The sequence below is a fragment of the Nicotiana tabacum genome, chromosome 11 (genome assembly GCF_000715075.1).
Source record: "Nicotiana tabacum cultivar K326 chromosome 11, ASM71507v2, whole genome shotgun sequence".
NCBI classification, from domain to species: domain Eukaryota; kingdom Viridiplantae; phylum Streptophyta; class Magnoliopsida; order Solanales; family Solanaceae; genus Nicotiana; species Nicotiana tabacum.
This window is the reverse complement of record NC_134090.1, coordinates 23,712,608-23,732,257: the sequence shown is the minus strand read 5'-3', so window position 1 is coordinate 23,732,257 and position 19,650 is coordinate 23,712,608. Positions and strand designations below refer to the sequence as shown.

Genomic DNA, 19,650 nt, shown 5'->3' with positions numbered 1-19,650 from the left:
GTGGCCGGGTCACATAACTGTACCCCCGGATTTTAGTAACTAGGTGTCACAAATTACGTTACGGGAACCGTACCCGTAGTTATGACAATTATTCAATTAACGCACCTAAAGTAAACTACGAAAGTTCAAGCCAATTTCTATTTTTTTTAGCTTGCGTTTTCTATCTCTTTTATACATACACGAACATATACATACTTCAAAAGTTTTTGTAAAAAAGGAAGATATATATTTAAATTTGCTCGACTTATGTAACTTAATGTACAAGTCATGAAAATACATAGACTAGTAAAAAAAGGATTGGATAAATCAGGAGGCAAAAAGTCCAAAAACAAGAAAACGTGAGGCAGAGAGGATAGGTGGGGGGCAAATTTTGACGTTAAACTAATCAAATAAATAAAGTAGATTGTGGTTGTAAAAGTTGGAGTGCACAAACAACTCATTAACAAACTATTGAGGAATCATTATGCCTACGAGTTGAAACATGTGATACTATATATCTTTATATTTTTGCTACTAAAAAAAAAAACTATATACCTCATGATGCCGCTTATCTTATTTCTGAAAGTGGAGTATAGAATATAATTTACGGCTTGTTTGCTATTAAAAGATAACCATTGCTGGCCATCAGATCCTCGATTTAAGAGCAAATTTGCTTGGATTTTACTCTCTTCCTCGATGACAAGAAGTGGAAATTAAAGAAAATGAGTAAAGACTCCCAAAGCAAATAACAGATTCCAAAATCTTTACAGCATTTACTTCGTCAAAATTTAATCTAAAGTTTAACATTTTCGATTCATTACACTACTTTATTCAAATGGAAACCAAACATTCATCCATGACACACTAGAATAGCAGAAATCGTATTTTTTAGCAAATCCAAAAATCTAAAAGGAATTCAATAACTTTATATAGTCATTCAGCAAAACATAATACAAAGGATTTGGGACTGACCTAACAGAGTTAAGCGGACACCAAGAGACAAGCCAAAGAAAAGCAGAATCCAAATCACATGAGGAGCTCAAGAAGCAATTTCAACAGTAGCAACAGAGCAGCAAACCTTTACCCGAATCCAGCTGAAAATTTTGAATTTTGAAGCCTTTGCTTTCAGCTCTTTTGAGTGTGAAGAACTTTCAAAGTGAGTCTCTCAAATGTTGGGTGTGAATTCAGGTGTGCATTTTCAGAGAAGCTTCCGTGGTAAAATGAGTGTGTGCGACCGTTTTTCTTGGGAAGAAAGGGTGAGATCTGTTGTATTTGTCTGTTGCTTGGAGAAAAAATCCAAGAAGAAGAAGAGAGCTCTCTTGTAAAATGCGCCCTTTTCGATATATAATTTTTTTTTAAGGTGAGGTCTTGATGTGTGTGTTATAGGTAGAGAGAATGATGAAGAGTGGGTGGAGGAAATGAAGAGTGGGTGGAGGAAATATTTTTTGGGGAGAGTGGGGAACATGAGTGGGGAAAGTGGGGAACATGAGTGGGGAAAATGGGGAAAGTGGGTAGTGAATGGAGAAAGTGGGGAAAGTGGGTAGTGAGTGGAGAAAGTGGGGAGAGTGGGGAAAGTGGGGAGAGTGGGGAGAGTGGGGAACATGAGTGGGGAAAATGGGGAGAGTGGGTAATGAGTGGAGAAAGTGGGAAAAGTGGGTAGTGAGGGAAGAAAGTGGGGAAAGTGGGGAGAGTGGGGAACATGAGTGGGAAAAATGGGGAAAGTGGATAGTGAGTGGAGAAAGTGGGGAAAGTGGGTAGTGAGTAAAGAAAAGTATGAATAAATTCAAACATGGTCAAAAATAAGCTGCTCACAACAAGCATCCTTTACAAAATTGCAGTTCCTCACTTAGTAGCATAATGAGTAAATTACTATGCAGTATATCTGTAAGAACCTCTAGATAAAAAGTGTAGCACAATTACCTCACATATTACGGTATGAAGTCAAAACAACTAAAAGGTTAGTATATTATAACCTGACCAGTTTTTCACTACCCAAACACAAATAAGTTGCAAAAAATATAGTAAAAGAAAACCTTATACAAAGGACTTTAGTCAAGATATTTCAATACTCACATACCCTAGAATCATGAGCTCATTTTGTCTCTCTATGCCTCATTTTATTAGGACATATAGCTCTCCAGTTAAACTTATATTCCTTTTAGAGCTTATATATCTATCAATAATCAAGAATAAATATTTATCTCAAACTTCGACAAAAATATGGACAGAATATTAGAATCTATACTTTAAATCTTAAACTTTTTAATTATCTTTTTGGCTAAGGTTACTGTTTTGTGATTTAATTTGTCAAGACCAACCTAACATGTCAAACGAAGAAGAGAACTAGCACCATTACCAGCAGTTTTCAAGCAAGAGATTTTTGCAACTACAAAAAATAAAAATAGCATTTACAATAATGCAAAAGAAAATTAAATCTCTAACCCGAGTTTTGTCAAATCCCATTAACTGCAGCAAGGTAACAATCTTTCAGAGTAAATAAAGTCGACTTACTAACAACACAAGTTCATTAAGGGATTTGCTTGAAGTGGGATTTCACATTATCTGAAGTGAACATTTTAGTATTCTTAAATCCTACCATACCAGTCACCTTTTCATATATGTATGCTTAGGCAAAATATTGCCATACTAAATAATATACATTCCAACATAAGAGATTAAAAAATGAAGAAGAACTACCCAAGTAAGTCAAATATGGCATTAAGTAATAGTATAACAGAGAAACTAATGGAGGAGCCAAAGGAAAATGTCCTACCACCACCACAAATGACATATCCAGCTTATTAGCTTATGAGAAGATGAACAGCATGCCTTAGGTTTTCATTGAATAAAGTATTAGTGAACCATACCTTCAGTGGTAAGATTAAACTCTTTGACAGAAGCTGCTAAAAAATCCTCTTTCCAGTGTATTCCCAGTTGCACCAGCAACAAATAATTTCTTCTTTTGACTGAATAACCTAGTCAGGACACAGAAATACATTACTGAAATTCAAAACTTGAAAGCAACCCTCCACAGTCCATTTGTACCCAAAATAATGATCTAGTCAGGACACAAAAGTACACTACTAAAATCCAAAACTAGTGTCCTACAGAGGCACTCAAACCCTTGAAATCCAAAACTAGTGTCCCTCTTAAGAGTCCATTCATGTTTTCACCAAATCATAAACAAGTACTTTCATATTCACCAAATCATCCATATTCAACTTTCATAATCCAAATTTAGACTTAAGAGGTTATGTAAATTTCAGATCAATATTTTCAAACAGAAGTTATTATATCCAGATTCATAAAAACTAATAAAGTTCAACATTTATCAAATATAAAAAAAAGGAAAAAAGAAGAAAAATTATAAGCAGCTATTGAACTTCAGTATCACTTGGCAGCCAACAACTCAACATTGAACTCCAAAATGCCAATGGTGCAATGTCAACCATTCAATATCAGTAAGGAAACCAAGAACTGAAATTTGATCTTAATTTCCCATTTAGAACCTTTTGGATCTACTGTCGTTGTAAAGCTAAGTTTCTCAAATCACAGATAGTACAACATATTAATCAATAACAAATGCGAGTAATAAATACATATAAATTAAACCCATTAATTTAATTGGAAGAAATTTATAGAGTTGAGAAATGCAAAAACTAGGGCTGTCGGCGTAAGAGCCAATACATACCAGTCTTCTGATTCTCTCCTATGTTTTCTCTACGGCACTGGTGAGAGCAGTCGTCTCACTCCCTCTGACGTACATGAAAAATTACAGTACTACAAAACAGAATGAAAAAAATATTTGTTCTGCAGCGCGAGCTGAAGCACAAATCAGGATTCCTACCCGCAATAGCTATGAAGAAACATAGATTCATAGAACAACAAACTAATGAAAACATATTAACTTACCGGAGTATGTTGAGAAGAGATTGCCGACGAATTGGGGAGTTCTGGGAGTCTTTGATTTGGGGAAATAGCTAACCTTTGGGAGTATTTGATTTGGGAAAAACCTAAGCCGTAAGAAGAGTGCTACTTTTTCTCTTTTTGCTAAGTTAAACTAGTATACGCGCGGATCATTTCAAACAAAAAAGAGCAGAGAGATATTAGAAACATATATATATATATATATATATATATATATATATATATATATATATATATATATATATATATATATTGCAGACTAAATTTGTCGACCGTATAAAAAAAAATTAAACCAAAAGACAAATAGGTGAATTATATCGGGTGTCTCAAACTCTCTATAAGTTTGTTGTCAGGGACGACCAATCCCCAAGAGGTATTACAAATACTTGAGAAATGTTACATCAATCTTTGGCTTTAAAAGGCCCCGTCCACATGAAAATGCATAAATTTTTTACTCCAGTACAAACATAAAGGGCACCATATTTGGTTCAAATCTTATTTCAGTTCCAGTTCCGAATGAAGGTTAATCTTAGTGCACCAACTTGCACAAAATTTTATTTGTAGTAGCTCCAACAGAAATGACGTAGTGACTTTAATCTTGATCAATTCTCATCCTTCAAAGTAGGCCCAATCGCAACAAATAGAACATTTGCAATAGAAAATCTGATTGCTAAAAAAAATGCCATGGAAAATCATCCCTCAAGATATACTCAAGTCCGGAATAGGACACTACAACTTTTTTAAGCAATCAAGTAATAATCAACACAAAATATTGCACCTCTAATCAATGGTTTAACACCAAAATAAAAATACCAATACTAAAAAGATACGTTCAAATATATTTTTATTTAATTTTAGCTATTTACATTTTTTCCAAAACCAATACATTTATTTTTCATGACAACTCACATTTTACCTAAAGCCTATATTGTCAATCAATAAGATTATAATCGAAAAATCAAATATCCGGTGTTTGAATAACCAAAGTCGTCTTAATATCTCATCCAATTTGAGGAATGTCTTGCTCTTTTCTCGTAAGGAACTCATAGGTGTCGATCACTAAATCATCATCGAATCCCGACAATTTTTTATCAGGCCAAACACCTTGGCCGAGCACACGCGTTGGCTGTTGCAATCCTCGATATTTGCAGGAATGACACACATCATATCGACTCAAGTGTTGTCATTGCACCTCCTCTTTGTGGGTTCTGCTTTGACTGCGACGACGAAGAAGGCGTTGCTCTGAGATAAATCTTATGTACTGTCATCACATGTATTGTCCATGCTGGTTTCAGATACATTATAAGAATTGGTGTCAAAGATGACATGTAACTTATCAAAGTTCCCAATGTGTTTGCCCTCCACATATTTGACATCAATATTTGGCTGAGAAACACATAAAAAGTACAAAGTTTAGGTTGCTAATATAATGATAATAATAAACTGTAGAGAAACTTTCATTAGTAATGAACATTTTTTCAAACACGAATTTATACTCGTAAAGAAAAACAAAGAGTAGTTATTTTTTGATTTGTTGAAGTAAAGTAACACTCCAAATATAATCTGATGCTCTAAACTAAAGTCATTACATTGAGCTACAACAAACAAAAAAAATCAACTGACATTTAAATCCTTTACAATAATGTAGCTGGCTAATAGATCTCTAGTCATTGTAACAAATTCAAGGTCCATAATATTATAAGGCATTTCTGAGAATGATCTATAGCTTCGTGGCCCGGGGAAAGGTGATCTTGGCCGAATACATCGAGTTCACCGGTAATTTCAACAGCATTGCCTCGCAATGCCTTAAAAAATTACCTGCATCAAATAATAGGTTCACTTATAACTGTGATGGCCACACTTTCAATTTCCTCGCCCAGAGTGAATTCAGTCAGTTTCCTTTCTTTCCATATATTGACGTTGCATTTTATAATAAAAGCATTTCTTTCCTGCTCCTCAATAACATTTGTACAATTGGCACCTAAACTCTATCTCCATGATTCATACTCAGATATGTTAAAAAATAACAATATCTTCCCACTTTAATGAGTATCCTGCAAAATAGCAATTTGTAGACTAATGTGTTTACTACTCCTGAACTTGACTGAGGTACTTTGACTATTTAAGAAAAGGTAAAAAAAATTCACCTTCGCAATTGGTGTGATGAACTCTACCAAGAAAGATGGAATTTTTTCGCAAGGATTGTCAAAAGTGTGGATGAAATTAATTAAAGGACTCACTGCTCTAAATGAAGATGTAATTTGCACAGATAAATTGAATGACATCAGTAACCAAAACCTAATGTGAATCAGCACTTGGCCTTGAAAATAGACTTTATATACAAACAAAAAAAGAGAGACAATGATGTAAATTAAGCAAGGGACAATGCGAGGAAGATGTTGCAATACCGTAAGTAATAAGTATAGGTGAAACAAAGTAAACTCGATTGTACTTCTGACAAATACTTCAGCATACACAGTGCAAAGGCAACTCAACATATAAACCTTATTGCACGTAAGCTTACTCTTTGAGCTCAAGAGATACATATACTATACAGAAGAATTACCTCGAGATATTGCGAGAAAAAATCATGAAAACTCCATGAAACATACAGCCAAAACCTCAGCAAAACATAACCCAAAACATTAATTTCTAGTAGTAAAAACGCAGCAGCAGCTGTTTGAAGAACACAAAAATTGTTCCTTTTGCACATCGTTCTTCTTCCACCTTAAACCCACACAAAGCAGCTGTAAACTCCACCGTAGAACAGCCCCAAAATACTCCAAAAAGCTGCGAAAATCAGCAGCAAACAGTCCGAAACGCCGCGACTTTCTCACCCAAAAACAGTCGAAAAATTCCAGCTGAAACCTGCTACTGAAATCGCTCAAAACAGTCCAGAAATTTGGACCAAGAGTAGTCAAACCTTAGCGAAAAATGGCCATAAGATCTGCCGCAAAACTCACCCCAAAACATCACTCAAAACAGCCCATGTAACTTCTGAAAATCAGCCAAGAATGCAGCTTAAATTCTTCCAAAACGCAGCAGAAAAACGACCTGCAAATATCCATGAAAGCACACCTAAATCTAGTTCCAAAATAGCTGCGAAAAAAGTTCAAAACGCTGCTACTTCCAGCTCAAAAATAAAAATACCAAAACTAAATACATAATAACACAAGTAATTACTTTCGTTTATATGAAAATAACAATATTTGATACACAGGTAATTACTTATGCAACTGCATAACTCCCCATCCTTATTCTCTATGAGATGCCAGAGCAAGCTATCATCTACAATTTTTACAACATTTTGTTGCAGCTAATCTTCAATATACTACTTTTAACAATTAAAAATGACATAAAAGCACATGTATTGAATCGTGAAGTAGCGACACAGAGAATAACACCTTTTCTTCGCTCAATTCAATGTCGCATAACGTAATATTTAGAAATTAAATATAGAAAATAGAGAAATGGACCATTGAGAAACTAGACTTGGGATTTCCTTGAAGGACCACCATCATTAAACGACATCACTCCACCTAGCAAAATAAGGTTTGTGAATGGAAAAGATTGCACGAATTAAAATTAGAATGTTAATTATGTTTTAGAAACAGAAGAGGAAAAAACATCTAGCTATCTTATAATGAGGATATGATATCATAAGTACACATACAAGGTAGATATCCAATCACCTTAGAAAGCTGACATTGAACATCATCTCCAGTACTAATTCCAAATTTGAAGAAGTGGCCAAGTTTAACCTCCAGTGACAATCCCCTCTTTCAAATCGACATTGCAAAACTAAAAAATGCAAAAAATAAGAAAACGAAAACAAATTGCATTTACTTAGTCGTTCCGAATAGAATATTGTAAAAGCCAGCTTATAATCTGTTGCAATTAACATAACTGAACAGGAAAGGAAAAAAGAAAAAATCTGTACATGATATTATGTGCTTCTTCACAAATGCGATGTAAGAAGTCCCGTTAATCCATGTTATGGCAAATCCTGACAGATCTGTATTTGCAGCATTTTATGAAATGTTAATTTATATATAGAATAGAGAAATAGAGAAAGATATAAAAGAAGAACAGAAAAGTAAAGCGTACCTACTACATGTTTCAGATATCTTATCAACAGTTATTGTCGCACTTGGTTAATGAAGCTCAGCAACAAAAGTAGTACTTAAACCTCAAAAAAGACACTGATTATCTTTCGAGTGTCAGACTAAATTTCGAAAAACTTCTTTAAATACAACATTTGTAGCTTCATTAGTTATTTGCCCATCGTCATCACAAACCAAAATTTTTAATCCTTTTTTGCTTGTCACCCGAGAAAGAGCAACATATAGTTATCCATGTGTAAAAACTAGTTTCTTCAAAAATAATCCCACATGAGACAATGACTGTCCTTGACTTTTGTTGATTGTCATGGCAAAAGAAACGATAATTGGAAATTGTCTTCGCTGGAACTTAAATGGAATTCTAGCATCAGATGGAGTCAATGTCATTCTTGGAATAAACACTTTCTGTCCGGCCATCTGTCCTGCTAACACCTTGGCTTCAATAACTTGATTTCCAAGTTTAGTTATGATCAATCTTGTTCCATTACATAATCCTGCTGACTGGTCAATATTTCTTAATAACATTACTGGAATACCAACCTTTAGAGTAAGAGCATGATTTGGAACTCCAAAACATTTAATTGTATTTAAGAATTCAGGAGTGTGTACATGTTCCAGTGTTGAATAAGTATTGTCAGAGCTGCAGATTGTATCGGAACTCAAATATGATTTCTCATAACTTTGATTAAGAGAAATCATATATTCGTTGATTGATTCCACCATATCAAGAGTTGGAGTAAGAATGGCTCTTTGCTGGAGGTATCCTATATCATTGCAACGACTGTTGAAATCCGGATATGTACTTTCTACAATTGCATATGTTGGATCAACATATTGTTTTATCAAAAGATCATTTGGTATTTGGACTTTTTCATTGCCCTCAACAGAAGTACCAACTATACCATCGCCAATTACCAAAATCCAATCTGAAAAAACTCTCAACTCATTTAGATGTGTCCCTATTTCATTACATTGCAATCTCATATTCTTTGTTAACTTTAAGAGTTGACAGTGAGACCACAAATAAGAAGAATTGAGAGAAGCATTAACAATATCTTGTCTACTACCTTTTGGAATGACAGGTAATATTTGTCTGAAGTCACCACCAAGAACAATTGTTTTACCTCCAAATGGTCGGTGTAAATTGGATGCATCTTTAAACCTAAGAATATCTCTTAAAGTTTTATCAAGAGCTTCAAAACAATATCTATGCATCATGGGTGCCTCATCCCAAATAATCAACTTTGCCTTAATAATTAAATTTGCTAAAGGAGTACCTTGCTTGATATTACATGTTGAATCTTCAGTTACATTTAGAGGAATCACAAATCTTGAATGAGCTGTTCGACCACCTGGTAACAACAAAGATGCAATGCCGCTAGATGCAACAATTAACACAATATCTCCTCTAGATCTTATGGCAGAAGATAGAGTTCTCCAAATAAAAGTCTTGCATGTTCCTCCAAAACCATATAAAAAGAAAAATCCACCTTTGTCTTCGTTCACATCTCTCATTATTTTTTCATAAACTGACTTTTGCTCATCTGTCAAATTCTTTACCAATTGTTGATGTTCCTCTGCCAAAGTGCGTTTATTATAATGCAATTCATCCCGTATTAATCTGTTATTGTTGTCAACTTCTTCCGTATTATAAACAGGCCTTGGCATTGTTGGAAAATCCTGGAAACTTCTTCCACAGCCTTTCAAAAAAATTTCAAGCTTTTATAAACAATGATTTTTCAATTCTTCATCTGTTAGGTTAGCTTCTGAAATAACATTAAAATATAAAAATAATTAAATACAATGAAATTGTAATGTTTAGTTTAGCCACGTCAAATTAATAATAAGATTAACGAAAAAGTATAGTGTTAAATAGTAGTTTACATTAATTTAAAGCACATTTAACGTACATAGAATTTGAAGTAATAATATAGTCCAAACCATGTGGTTCATTTTATTTTTAAAAATTACTAATAATGTGAAAGATGCATTTTATTATTCGTAATGTATCCAAAAAATCAATTTTGCTATCCAAAAAAATTAATTTCAATATTTTCAATTAAAGTAGAGAATGTATAAGAGCGATTATAGGCTTTCCCGAAGCTTTAGGACATTAAATATAATGCATTAATTTTCCATTAGTATTTATGCCTAGAAAGTGTAGTAAAAAGACAACATAACAAAATATTGTTTAACGAACATTAAGTTGTTGAGTAAATTTTGTATGAAGTTGAAAAACAAAAAAGAAGAAAGAAATGAACAATCAGATTAATATGAATGAAGTAATTAATAAAGTTAAGCAAATCGGCCATACTTCATAAGTATCATATCATAATTCGAAATTGTAAGCATTAAATAAGTACCTGAGTGATCCAATATTCTTCTTTCTTCATGAAGGATATCTTCTGATAGTAAACGTCATGTTGCTTGCCAAACACTTTCTGGACGTGACATTGAATTTGATAAAAGTAGCATAGCAAATAATTGCCTAAGATATGATGTCATTCCCCAATTACTTGCTTCCATTATAGCATCCACGTATTCCTTGTCATCATCTAATAAACCCAGAGCATAACATGCATATCTAAAAGTCTCATGATCACAACCGTTGATTTTTTTAATTCCTCATAGCTCTTTGGACCTTTAATGACATTCAACAACAATCTAAGGTAATATTGCTCGCCATAGCCAAGTGGAACAAAGAATATTCTCCCAATAGAAAATGCAGATGGTCTTCTTTTTTCCCATCTTTTAGGTTTTGCTTCCACACAAACTTTAGAGGGAATTCTGCATAAGTCAATTCTCTTGCTTCAGGAAATATCTTATTAGCTTCAAACCAGCTTAAAAACATAGATTCCTTAACGGTTGGTCTATTGACAACTGCATCAATTGGATCATCATCCGAAAATATCACCGTTTGATTATTTGGTAGGTGAAAAGATAGTCTTTCTACAGGTGGTTCTCTATGGTATATTGGGATTTTAAAAATTCTCCAAGCAGCTTCACAAGGTGATATGTATCGGCAATCACAATACATATTTATTTCATCAACGACCCCCGAGTCTTCATTATTTACACTTTGAGAAAAAGCTATGGTGACACGATCATTACCTCTATTAACATACTTAAATAAGTACTTAATGGATCGTGATTAATTACACCACTCCACGTTAATATGTGCATCATACTTCAATAATAAAAATCTATTATGGGGTACAACATACCTATTATCCAACTAAATACCTACTCTCTTTGCAGTTCTACCATCATCCCTTCTTCTATAAATTGGATACCCATCTTCATCAATTGTGGTTGATGGCACAATTTTTTTGGAAAGTGCTTTGTGCATCTACTATTTTGCATGCACGGAGAAGATTTTCTAGCAGTACCACAAGGACCATGCATCATGAAATTTGTAACAGCATTATAATAATAAAGATCTACTTTTTTATCTGGTAATTATGCTGAAATTATTCCATCAATATCTCCGACATTTGGGTATTTATTCAGAAGAAAAAGCAAGATATGTGCATGAGGCAAGCCTCACTTTTGGAATTCAACTGTATAAATCACTGAAGAATAAAGATGTAATTAGATCATTAAGTTTATATATTAATTATTTTTAGTATTAGCATATAATAAAATTAATGTGCAAACATAATAATTTTGTAGAACATAAAAACTGTACCTGCTTTTACTTCTCCAAAAATTTTATTGTCGCGTAGATCCTTTATCATGCGATCCAGCTTGATTTTGAAAACCCTTGTTAAAATATCGGGACGATCTTCTGGAGATAATCCCCTACTCTCCACAAATCTAGTAATCTCTGGCCATTTTGGGTTGCAAGTAAAAGTGATGAACAAATCAGGGTACCCCACCCATTTGTAAATTGCCATGGCATCTTGATAATTTTGCAACATGTAACGTGCACCTCCCGTAAAGCTGGGAGAAAGTATAACTCTTTGTCCTTGGGAAGAAGGTTCTATGTCCCCATGTAAAACAATATCTTGTAACCTTTTATAAAAGTGTGCTCTCAATTGTTTTTGATGAAGCCTAATGAACCTCAATCGAGAAGATTCCATCATTGTATAACCATTTACCCAAAATTGCTGAAATAATCTTCTAGCTGACACAATTGTTGGATTTTCATCCTTCCTTTCTTGAATTTTATATGATAAGTACTCACGCGTGCTAACACATTTCCTTCTACCAGTTGAATCATCAATATCATTTAAAGGAATATCTTCTCGGTATCCATCTTCACCATACAAAAATAGTAATGGATATTGCAAACCTAAGTATGCTGCATTTAATTCATTTATCCTTTGTAGTTGTCCAGATTGGCTTTCAACTATGATATCTCTGTCAGACCTTGTTTGTTCGAAATCTCCAACAATCAAAGCAGCTACCTCTGAAACTATTGGTAAATTGTATCTTCTTCCATCAAAGCCTCTTTTCCCAATCAATCTAAGTCTAACATTTGAGGTCCCATCTGTTTGAAATTGATCTCTTACCATTCTAAATGACTTTGCAAGAACATTGTTGTCATCAAGCATCTGCTTCAACTCGTTCACAATTTCAGCATGAAGTTGATTGTTCATTTCACCACGGCTGTAAAGAAAAATATTGAATTCAACTAACAATTTATGCCTTATAAAAAATATAATTTTAAAATATTTTGAGTAAGCAATTGTCTATGCTAACCTGATAGCATGAATTCTATTTTCCACCTCATTTTCTGTATCATAGATATACAATTGTGCAAATTTTGGAGAAGAACCCTCCGGAGGCAATAAGCTTCCAATCTGATGATAATTTTGCCCAGACAATCCGAATGTTCTAGGTCCCTCTGTTTTGTTGACAGAGAAATTCACCTTTCCTCCCATTGATGTGAATGCAAACATAGAATTATATGTTCGAATGTTCTCTCTGAAATGTTTGCTTTTTGCACCTTCATGAAATTAGGTTAGGTTAAAGAAGATATATATATATATATATGCAAAAAGTATAGTGTCGTTATTTTAATGAAATAAATTTATCTATAACCTGATCCAAATAATAAATTCTTCAAAATCGAAGGAGGCTCCTTTGGATTTGGTAGCTTGATTTTTCCACGACCACAACACAAAGTGAAAACTGGTTTTTTATTTTTATACTTCTTGCCAACTCTTTTCTCAAACCAGAAATACGCCCCACAATATTCACATTCATAATTGGCATCTCCAATATCCCAGTATTCTGGTTTTATGAGAGTAAAATTGAGAGATAAAGTTAATGTACTTATTATATAGAAAGTAAAAGTATGTTGTATATATAACTTTAAATTACGTCATACTTACCTTCATTGGTCATCCAACTCTCTACTTCATCATCTATAATAATAATAATTAATGCTTAAAATTTAAAATTTAATATATGTGGAACTGTTAATACATTTTAACATTATCGACCATTAATGAGTTATATGTGAATACCTTCAAAAACATCGTCATCTTCATTTGCATCAAGAATTTGTACGTTGGATTGCATATGACCTTGATAAATAAATTAAAGTTAGTAAACTTGTATGTATGAGTATGAGTTGTGGTGAGTTCAATGGCATACGTGATATATCAGCATCAATATTGTCATCTTCAAATTCTAAACATAAATATTAATTATTAGATTTTTTCAATTTTACATTGAAGAAAAAGTATATTGCAAAACTGAATTTGAAATTGTAGGGGTGCATTTAAAATAATGAAAATTGCAAAAGTATAACAAAAAAAAAATAACTCATGGAAGTAGAATTGTAAAATAACAAACATGTTGTACTTGAGAAAATAAAGAGAAGCAAATAAATGGAAGCAAATTAAAGTTTAGTTTTTTAAAATAATTCTGTTGCCCAAGTTTCGCATATAAGTTATATGTGTATAAATTAAAAACTTCATTATTTATGTGGACATGTATATAGGGGCACAAAAAATTGACTTCCTCAATTTTCAAAAATAAGTTAAATAAATTAAGCATAAATATTTACCTTGAAATAATGGTATCTCATTTAAATCAGGTAGAAGATGTTCTTTCTGCAAATTTGAACTCAACAAACCATATCGCAAATTATGCTCTTGCATTGAATTTGGATATTGTGCTTGAGAATAAGACGATGAAGCTTGTCAACAACTGTTTATCGGGGTACTACTAAATCGAGGGAAATTTAGACGATTTGTTATGTCCGTTAATGATTGTTTTGTTTTCCCTTTTTGAGAAGCATTCCCTGTGATAATAGTATCAACCAATTCTGTAAACCATAAAATAAAAACAAAAAAAAAACTAATTGTTAGAAGTGGAAAAGGATAGGAAAACTATCAATCCAATTTTTATATACTAAATTGTATGTAAACCAAGTTAACATGTAGCAATTTTTTTAAATGTTGGTCAAGATAAAGTTTAAGTTTATTGCAATAATGATCTTGAAAAAATAATTCTATAGCTGGGTTTAGCTTAAAAAATAATTATTGACTTTTGTGTTTTAATAGTTTTACCGTCACTTTGAACCTCATTCCATTAAGTTAAACTAAAGGCAGTACCTTATTAAACTTATGGAATTAAAGATGGTCAAGAGTATATATAGATGTCAAATACAAACCGACTCCCATCAATAAGGGTTAACTTTGGCTAAAAACTCGCATTACAAACATGAATTAAATCTTACTTCGCCTCTAATTAGTCATACTTCCAATGAAAATGTAAACCGCCTATCAAACAATATGTTAAATTAGATGGCTAACAAATCTTCATTTAAAAGTATTCTAAATATTAAGGCTAATCAACCAAAGAAATATTTTTTTTAAAAAAATAAACATCGCAAAAGAGAAGATAAATCACTTAATAAAAATTTCAAAAGTAGAACGACAAAAAGCAAAATTCATAAAAATAATAATTCTACATTTATAATAAACATGTTTTACTTATAATAAAATAAACAAAAGCAAATAATGGCAGAACATTAAGCTTTTAATTTATAAATTATTCTACTGGCCAGTCCATTACGCATATGAGATAAAAGTATATAAGTTAAAAAAAAATATTTTTGTTATTTGCCGGAATAGCAACACGGAAGTTTGACTTCCTCAAATTTTCATTTAAGATATAACTGTTAGGACCGTAAAAATCATGTGTCATACGGAAGCTAGCAAAGCAAACCTTGAGCGACGATAAATCATACAACAAAGGAGAAATATGCCAAAAAAAAACACAAACATTTAACGTGGTTCGGTCAACTGACCTACGTCCACCGCGGAGATGAGCAATCCACTATATAAAAAGAGAGTACAAAATATCGAGAGAACAACCTCACAAAGAGGCAAACACAAGTGATACACTAACACTTGTCCCGTAAAGTTCTCCCCTTAAACACTACTCTCAAGCCCCTATGACTACATTGTGGATGCTACTGAATGAGAAGAAAGGATCCTCAATTTATAGAAGTCCAAACTTTTTCCTACAAGAAAAAGGACTAGCCAAGTATTGGAGAATTATAATTTCCTTCTACAAAAAGGAAATCCCAATTAAGGTAATTATATTGCTCTTTCCTTCAAGAGATATGAAATGAAATATGGTAAGAAAATTATGGCAAACACTTAACAATTCTCCCCCTTGGTTGGAATTTTCTGACAAAATAAACTTGATCCACCTTCTTCACATAGCCTTCAACAGGTCGCATCTCCAAATCTCCATCAAAAAGTTTGTCTCAACGCGATTAGTATCCCGGTCAAATTTCTCAAACAAAAATTACGATTATCGTCAAATATGTTGCAGCTAGAACTGAACCCGCCAAGATGAACCTATCTTGAACCTTGTTCTGATACCACTTGTTATGTCGAGGAAGAGACAAACCCGAAAATAAAGAAGATAAAGAACACCAAATTTTAACGTGGAAAACCTTTCAAATCTAAGGTAAAAACCACGGGATCACAAAGATCCAAAAGGCTCCACTATAATAATAAGAGGGTTACAAAAGTTCTCCAAATTGGCTACACAACAAGTGTCAAACACGGAGCAACAAGAGCAACAACTAATCAATTGAAGAAAGAGTATAATCCACAAAAATAAAGCTGTTGTTCGAGGCTCGAAATAAGATACCAAGAGCCCCCAAATCCGATCTTCACCGTTCACATCCAAGATCAAGATTTTATAAACACTCAGTCAAAATTTCAGCCCGATCCAACGGTTAACGAATCAGAAAATGTGATTTGAAGTTGGCTGGTCGGAATAAAAATCTGCAGCAAAACAAATATTTTTCTTCTCTCTTCTCTCTTGACGAAAGCTCTCTCAAAAACCACTCTTATGTGCTTAAGTCTTTCAAAGACTTGTATCAATGAGCATAGAATAATTCTCCAAGGTTGTCTTATTTATAGATCATGAGTGGTGCTTTCTCTTAAAGCCAAAATCCACTCAAAATAGGAATAAATCGAATCCAATTCCAAATAGGAATGGAAACCAAAAGAGAATAGGATTAGGCCATTGGGCCTTTGGCTGGACAACATGGGCATGTGCCGAACAAACTCCCCCTCCAGCCAAGGGGATAAATATGTCTTCAAGTAGAGGAACTATTGACAGGCTTCATGCCTGCCAATTTTCTACAAAATTCATGTTTATCTGCAACCACCGCCTTTGTCAGCATATCCGAAGGATTTTCATCAGTGTGTATCTTCTCAACCTCAAATAATTTCTCTTCCACGACCATTCTTATCCAATGATACTTTCTATTTATATGTTTGGTCTTAGAATGAAAAGTGGAGTGCTTGGTGAGACAGATAGCACTGTGATTATCACAAAATAAGATGTACTTTGGCTGCTCAAAGTCAAGATCATTAATAAACTCCTTCATCCATAATAGTTCTTTGGCACCTTCTGTGACAACAATATATTTGGCTTATGTGGTGGATAGAGCTATGCATTTCTGTAGTCTAGATTGCCAAGAAATAGCCCCCCTGCAAAAGTGATCAAATAACCGGAAGTGGATCTTGAATTATCAAGATTGCCTCCTAAATCAGAGTTTGTGTAACAAACAAGTTCAGGCTTGCCATTGCCAAAGCACAGCTTTAAATCTGCAGTACCTTTCAAATACCTTAATATCCATTTTACTGCATCCCAATGTTCTTTTCCAGGATTAGAAAGGAATCTACTAACAGTACCAACGACATGTGCAATATCTGGTCTAGTGCAAACCATAGCATACATCAAGCTACCAACGTCAGAAGAGTAAGGAATACGAGACATCTCCTTTTTCTCTTCATCAGTAGATGGACTCTGACTAATACTCAATTTGAAGTGTTTAGCAAGAGGAGTACTAACCACTTTTGCATCTGTCATATTGAACCTCTTGAGTACCTTCTCAATGTATTGCTTTTGGGACAGAAATAACTCATTTCTATCTCTATGTCGGTGAATTTGAATGCCCAAGATTTTCTTTGCTGGCCCCAAGTCCTTCATCGCAAACGATTTACTCAACTTCTTCTTAAGGACTGCAATTCTGGATTTATTCTTGCCAACAATAAGCATGTCGTCCACATAAAGCAATAAAATAATAAAATCATCATCAGAGAACTTCTAGAAGAATACACAGTGGTCTGAAGAAGTTTTCTTGTACCCTTGTTCTTCTATGACAGATTCAAACTTCAAATACCATTGCCTTGGAGCTTGTTTCAATCCATACAAGCTCTTTTTCAATTTGCAGACATAATTTTCTTTTCCCTTAGTTACAAAGCCCTCAGGTTGCTCCATATAAATATCCTCATCTAAATCACCATGGAGAAAAGCAGTCTTGACATCCATCTGCTCAACCTCTAAATCTAGACTTGCAGCTAAGCCTAGAACCACACGAATAGAAGACATCTTCACAACAGGGGAGAAAATTTCATCAAAGTCAACTCCCTTCTTCTGGCCAAAACCTTTAGCAACTAACCTCGCCTTGTATCTAGGCGCAGAGGTATGGTTATCTTGCTTTATTCTGAATATCCATTTGTTAGATAAAGCTCTCTTACCTTTCGGCAATTTTACTAACTCATATGTGCCATTCTCATGGAGTGACTTTATCTCATCTTCCATCGCTTCGATCCACTGATCTTTGTGAGTATCTTGCATGGCTTCATCATAATTCTCAGGTTCTCCCATGTTAGTCAAAAGTACATACTCTTTAGGAGGATAGCGCATGGATTTTTGCTTCTCCCTTGTAGATCTTCTAAGAGAGGTTTCAGGAGCATTCGAAGTAGTTACCTGTGCAGGAATTGGTTGCTGATCAACCACAACTTCATCAACTGGATCATCCATAACATCTACACCATGATGATCATTTTTGATCTTGATCACTATCTCCATCATTGTCTTGGGTTCATTCATGTGCAATAGGTGCCTTAGCAATTGAAACTGGATCAATATCAACTAAGCTCTCATTACTCCGAGAATCTATCTTCTCGGCTTTGTCAATATCTTCAATAATTTGGTCTTCAAAGAATATTGCATCACGACTTCTAATAATTTTATTGTCAACTGGATCATAAAAACGATACCCAAACTCATCTTGACCATAACCAATAAAGATGCACTGTTTAGTTTTGACATCCAGTTTCGATCTCTCATCTTTAGGAACATGCACACAAGCTAGAACTTTTCTGGTAGCTAGAACAAAATTTACACAAATATTTACCTTGCAATAATGGTAGCTCATTTAAATCCGGTAAAAGATGATCGCTTTGCAATGTTGAAGGTGAAAAATCATATCGCAAAGGTTGTTGTTGCGTTGAATTTGGATATTGTTGTTGAGACTGAGATGATGAAACTTGTTCACTGATCTTTATGGGTGCACTACATAATTGAGGGGAATTCAGACGATTTTTTATGTCTGTTAATGATTGTTCTGTTTTCCACCATTCCGTCTGATAGTAGTAGAATGGACAAAGTCTGTAAACGATAAAATAAAAAAAGAGGTAACTGTTATTAGTGGAAAAAGGTAAGGAAACTATCAAAACCAATATAATGAAATAATTTATCAAATCTTTAAGGACAATAACCATCATTAAAGGTTAGTATATAAGATTTGATATGCTGAATTGAAAAAATAAAGCTGTAAAAGTTAGGAGTGACTGCCAACTAAAACGTCCAAAATTCATAGAATCCAAAACTCTGACCAACGATAACTTTTACTAGCTTGGCAAACTGTTCAGAAAGCATATTTAAAGGTTAGTATATAAGATTTGATATGCTGATTAGAATTGTGATTTTTCTCTACTTGCAACTAAGTAAAGCAGGTATAAAAGCGACTAATAAAGACGATAAACCTGTACGACTAATCATCAAAAGTACCTAAAAATAACAAATGCTCTAAATTTTAAAAAATGCATAAGATGTATGGGATGGGTAAACATATAAAAAATGATAAAACATATGACATAATATATCTTAAATTTATGCAATGATATATCAAATAATGCATATTCGGAAGAAAGACGATATACAGCATAATAGAGACTAATATGGTATACGGATCAGAAAGTTATTACGATATATAGGACACATATTTTTTATACTTATACTTAAATTTCAGCATCTAATGCATCTATGAAACTGAACAAATAGTAGA

The 19,650-nt window shown here is 33.6% G+C and overlaps 1 long non-coding RNA gene and 1 pseudogene across 1 annotated transcript; both read right to left on the bottom strand.

Moving 5' to 3' along the window:
• Positions 1-725: 725 nt before the first annotated feature.
• On the bottom strand, positions 726-4,109 carry LOC142166242 (uncharacterized). Its single transcript, XR_012696472.1, has 2 exons — positions 3,671-4,109; positions 726-2,954 (listed from the first exon to the last, which is right to left on the bottom strand). It is a non-coding gene; the product is annotated as an uncharacterized LOC142166242 (long non-coding RNA).
• A 4,017-nt stretch (positions 4,110-8,126) lies between these two features.
• LOC107832720 (uncharacterized) lies at positions 8,127-16,755 on the bottom strand (annotated as a pseudogene).
• Positions 16,756-19,650: the final 2,895 nt, after the last annotated feature.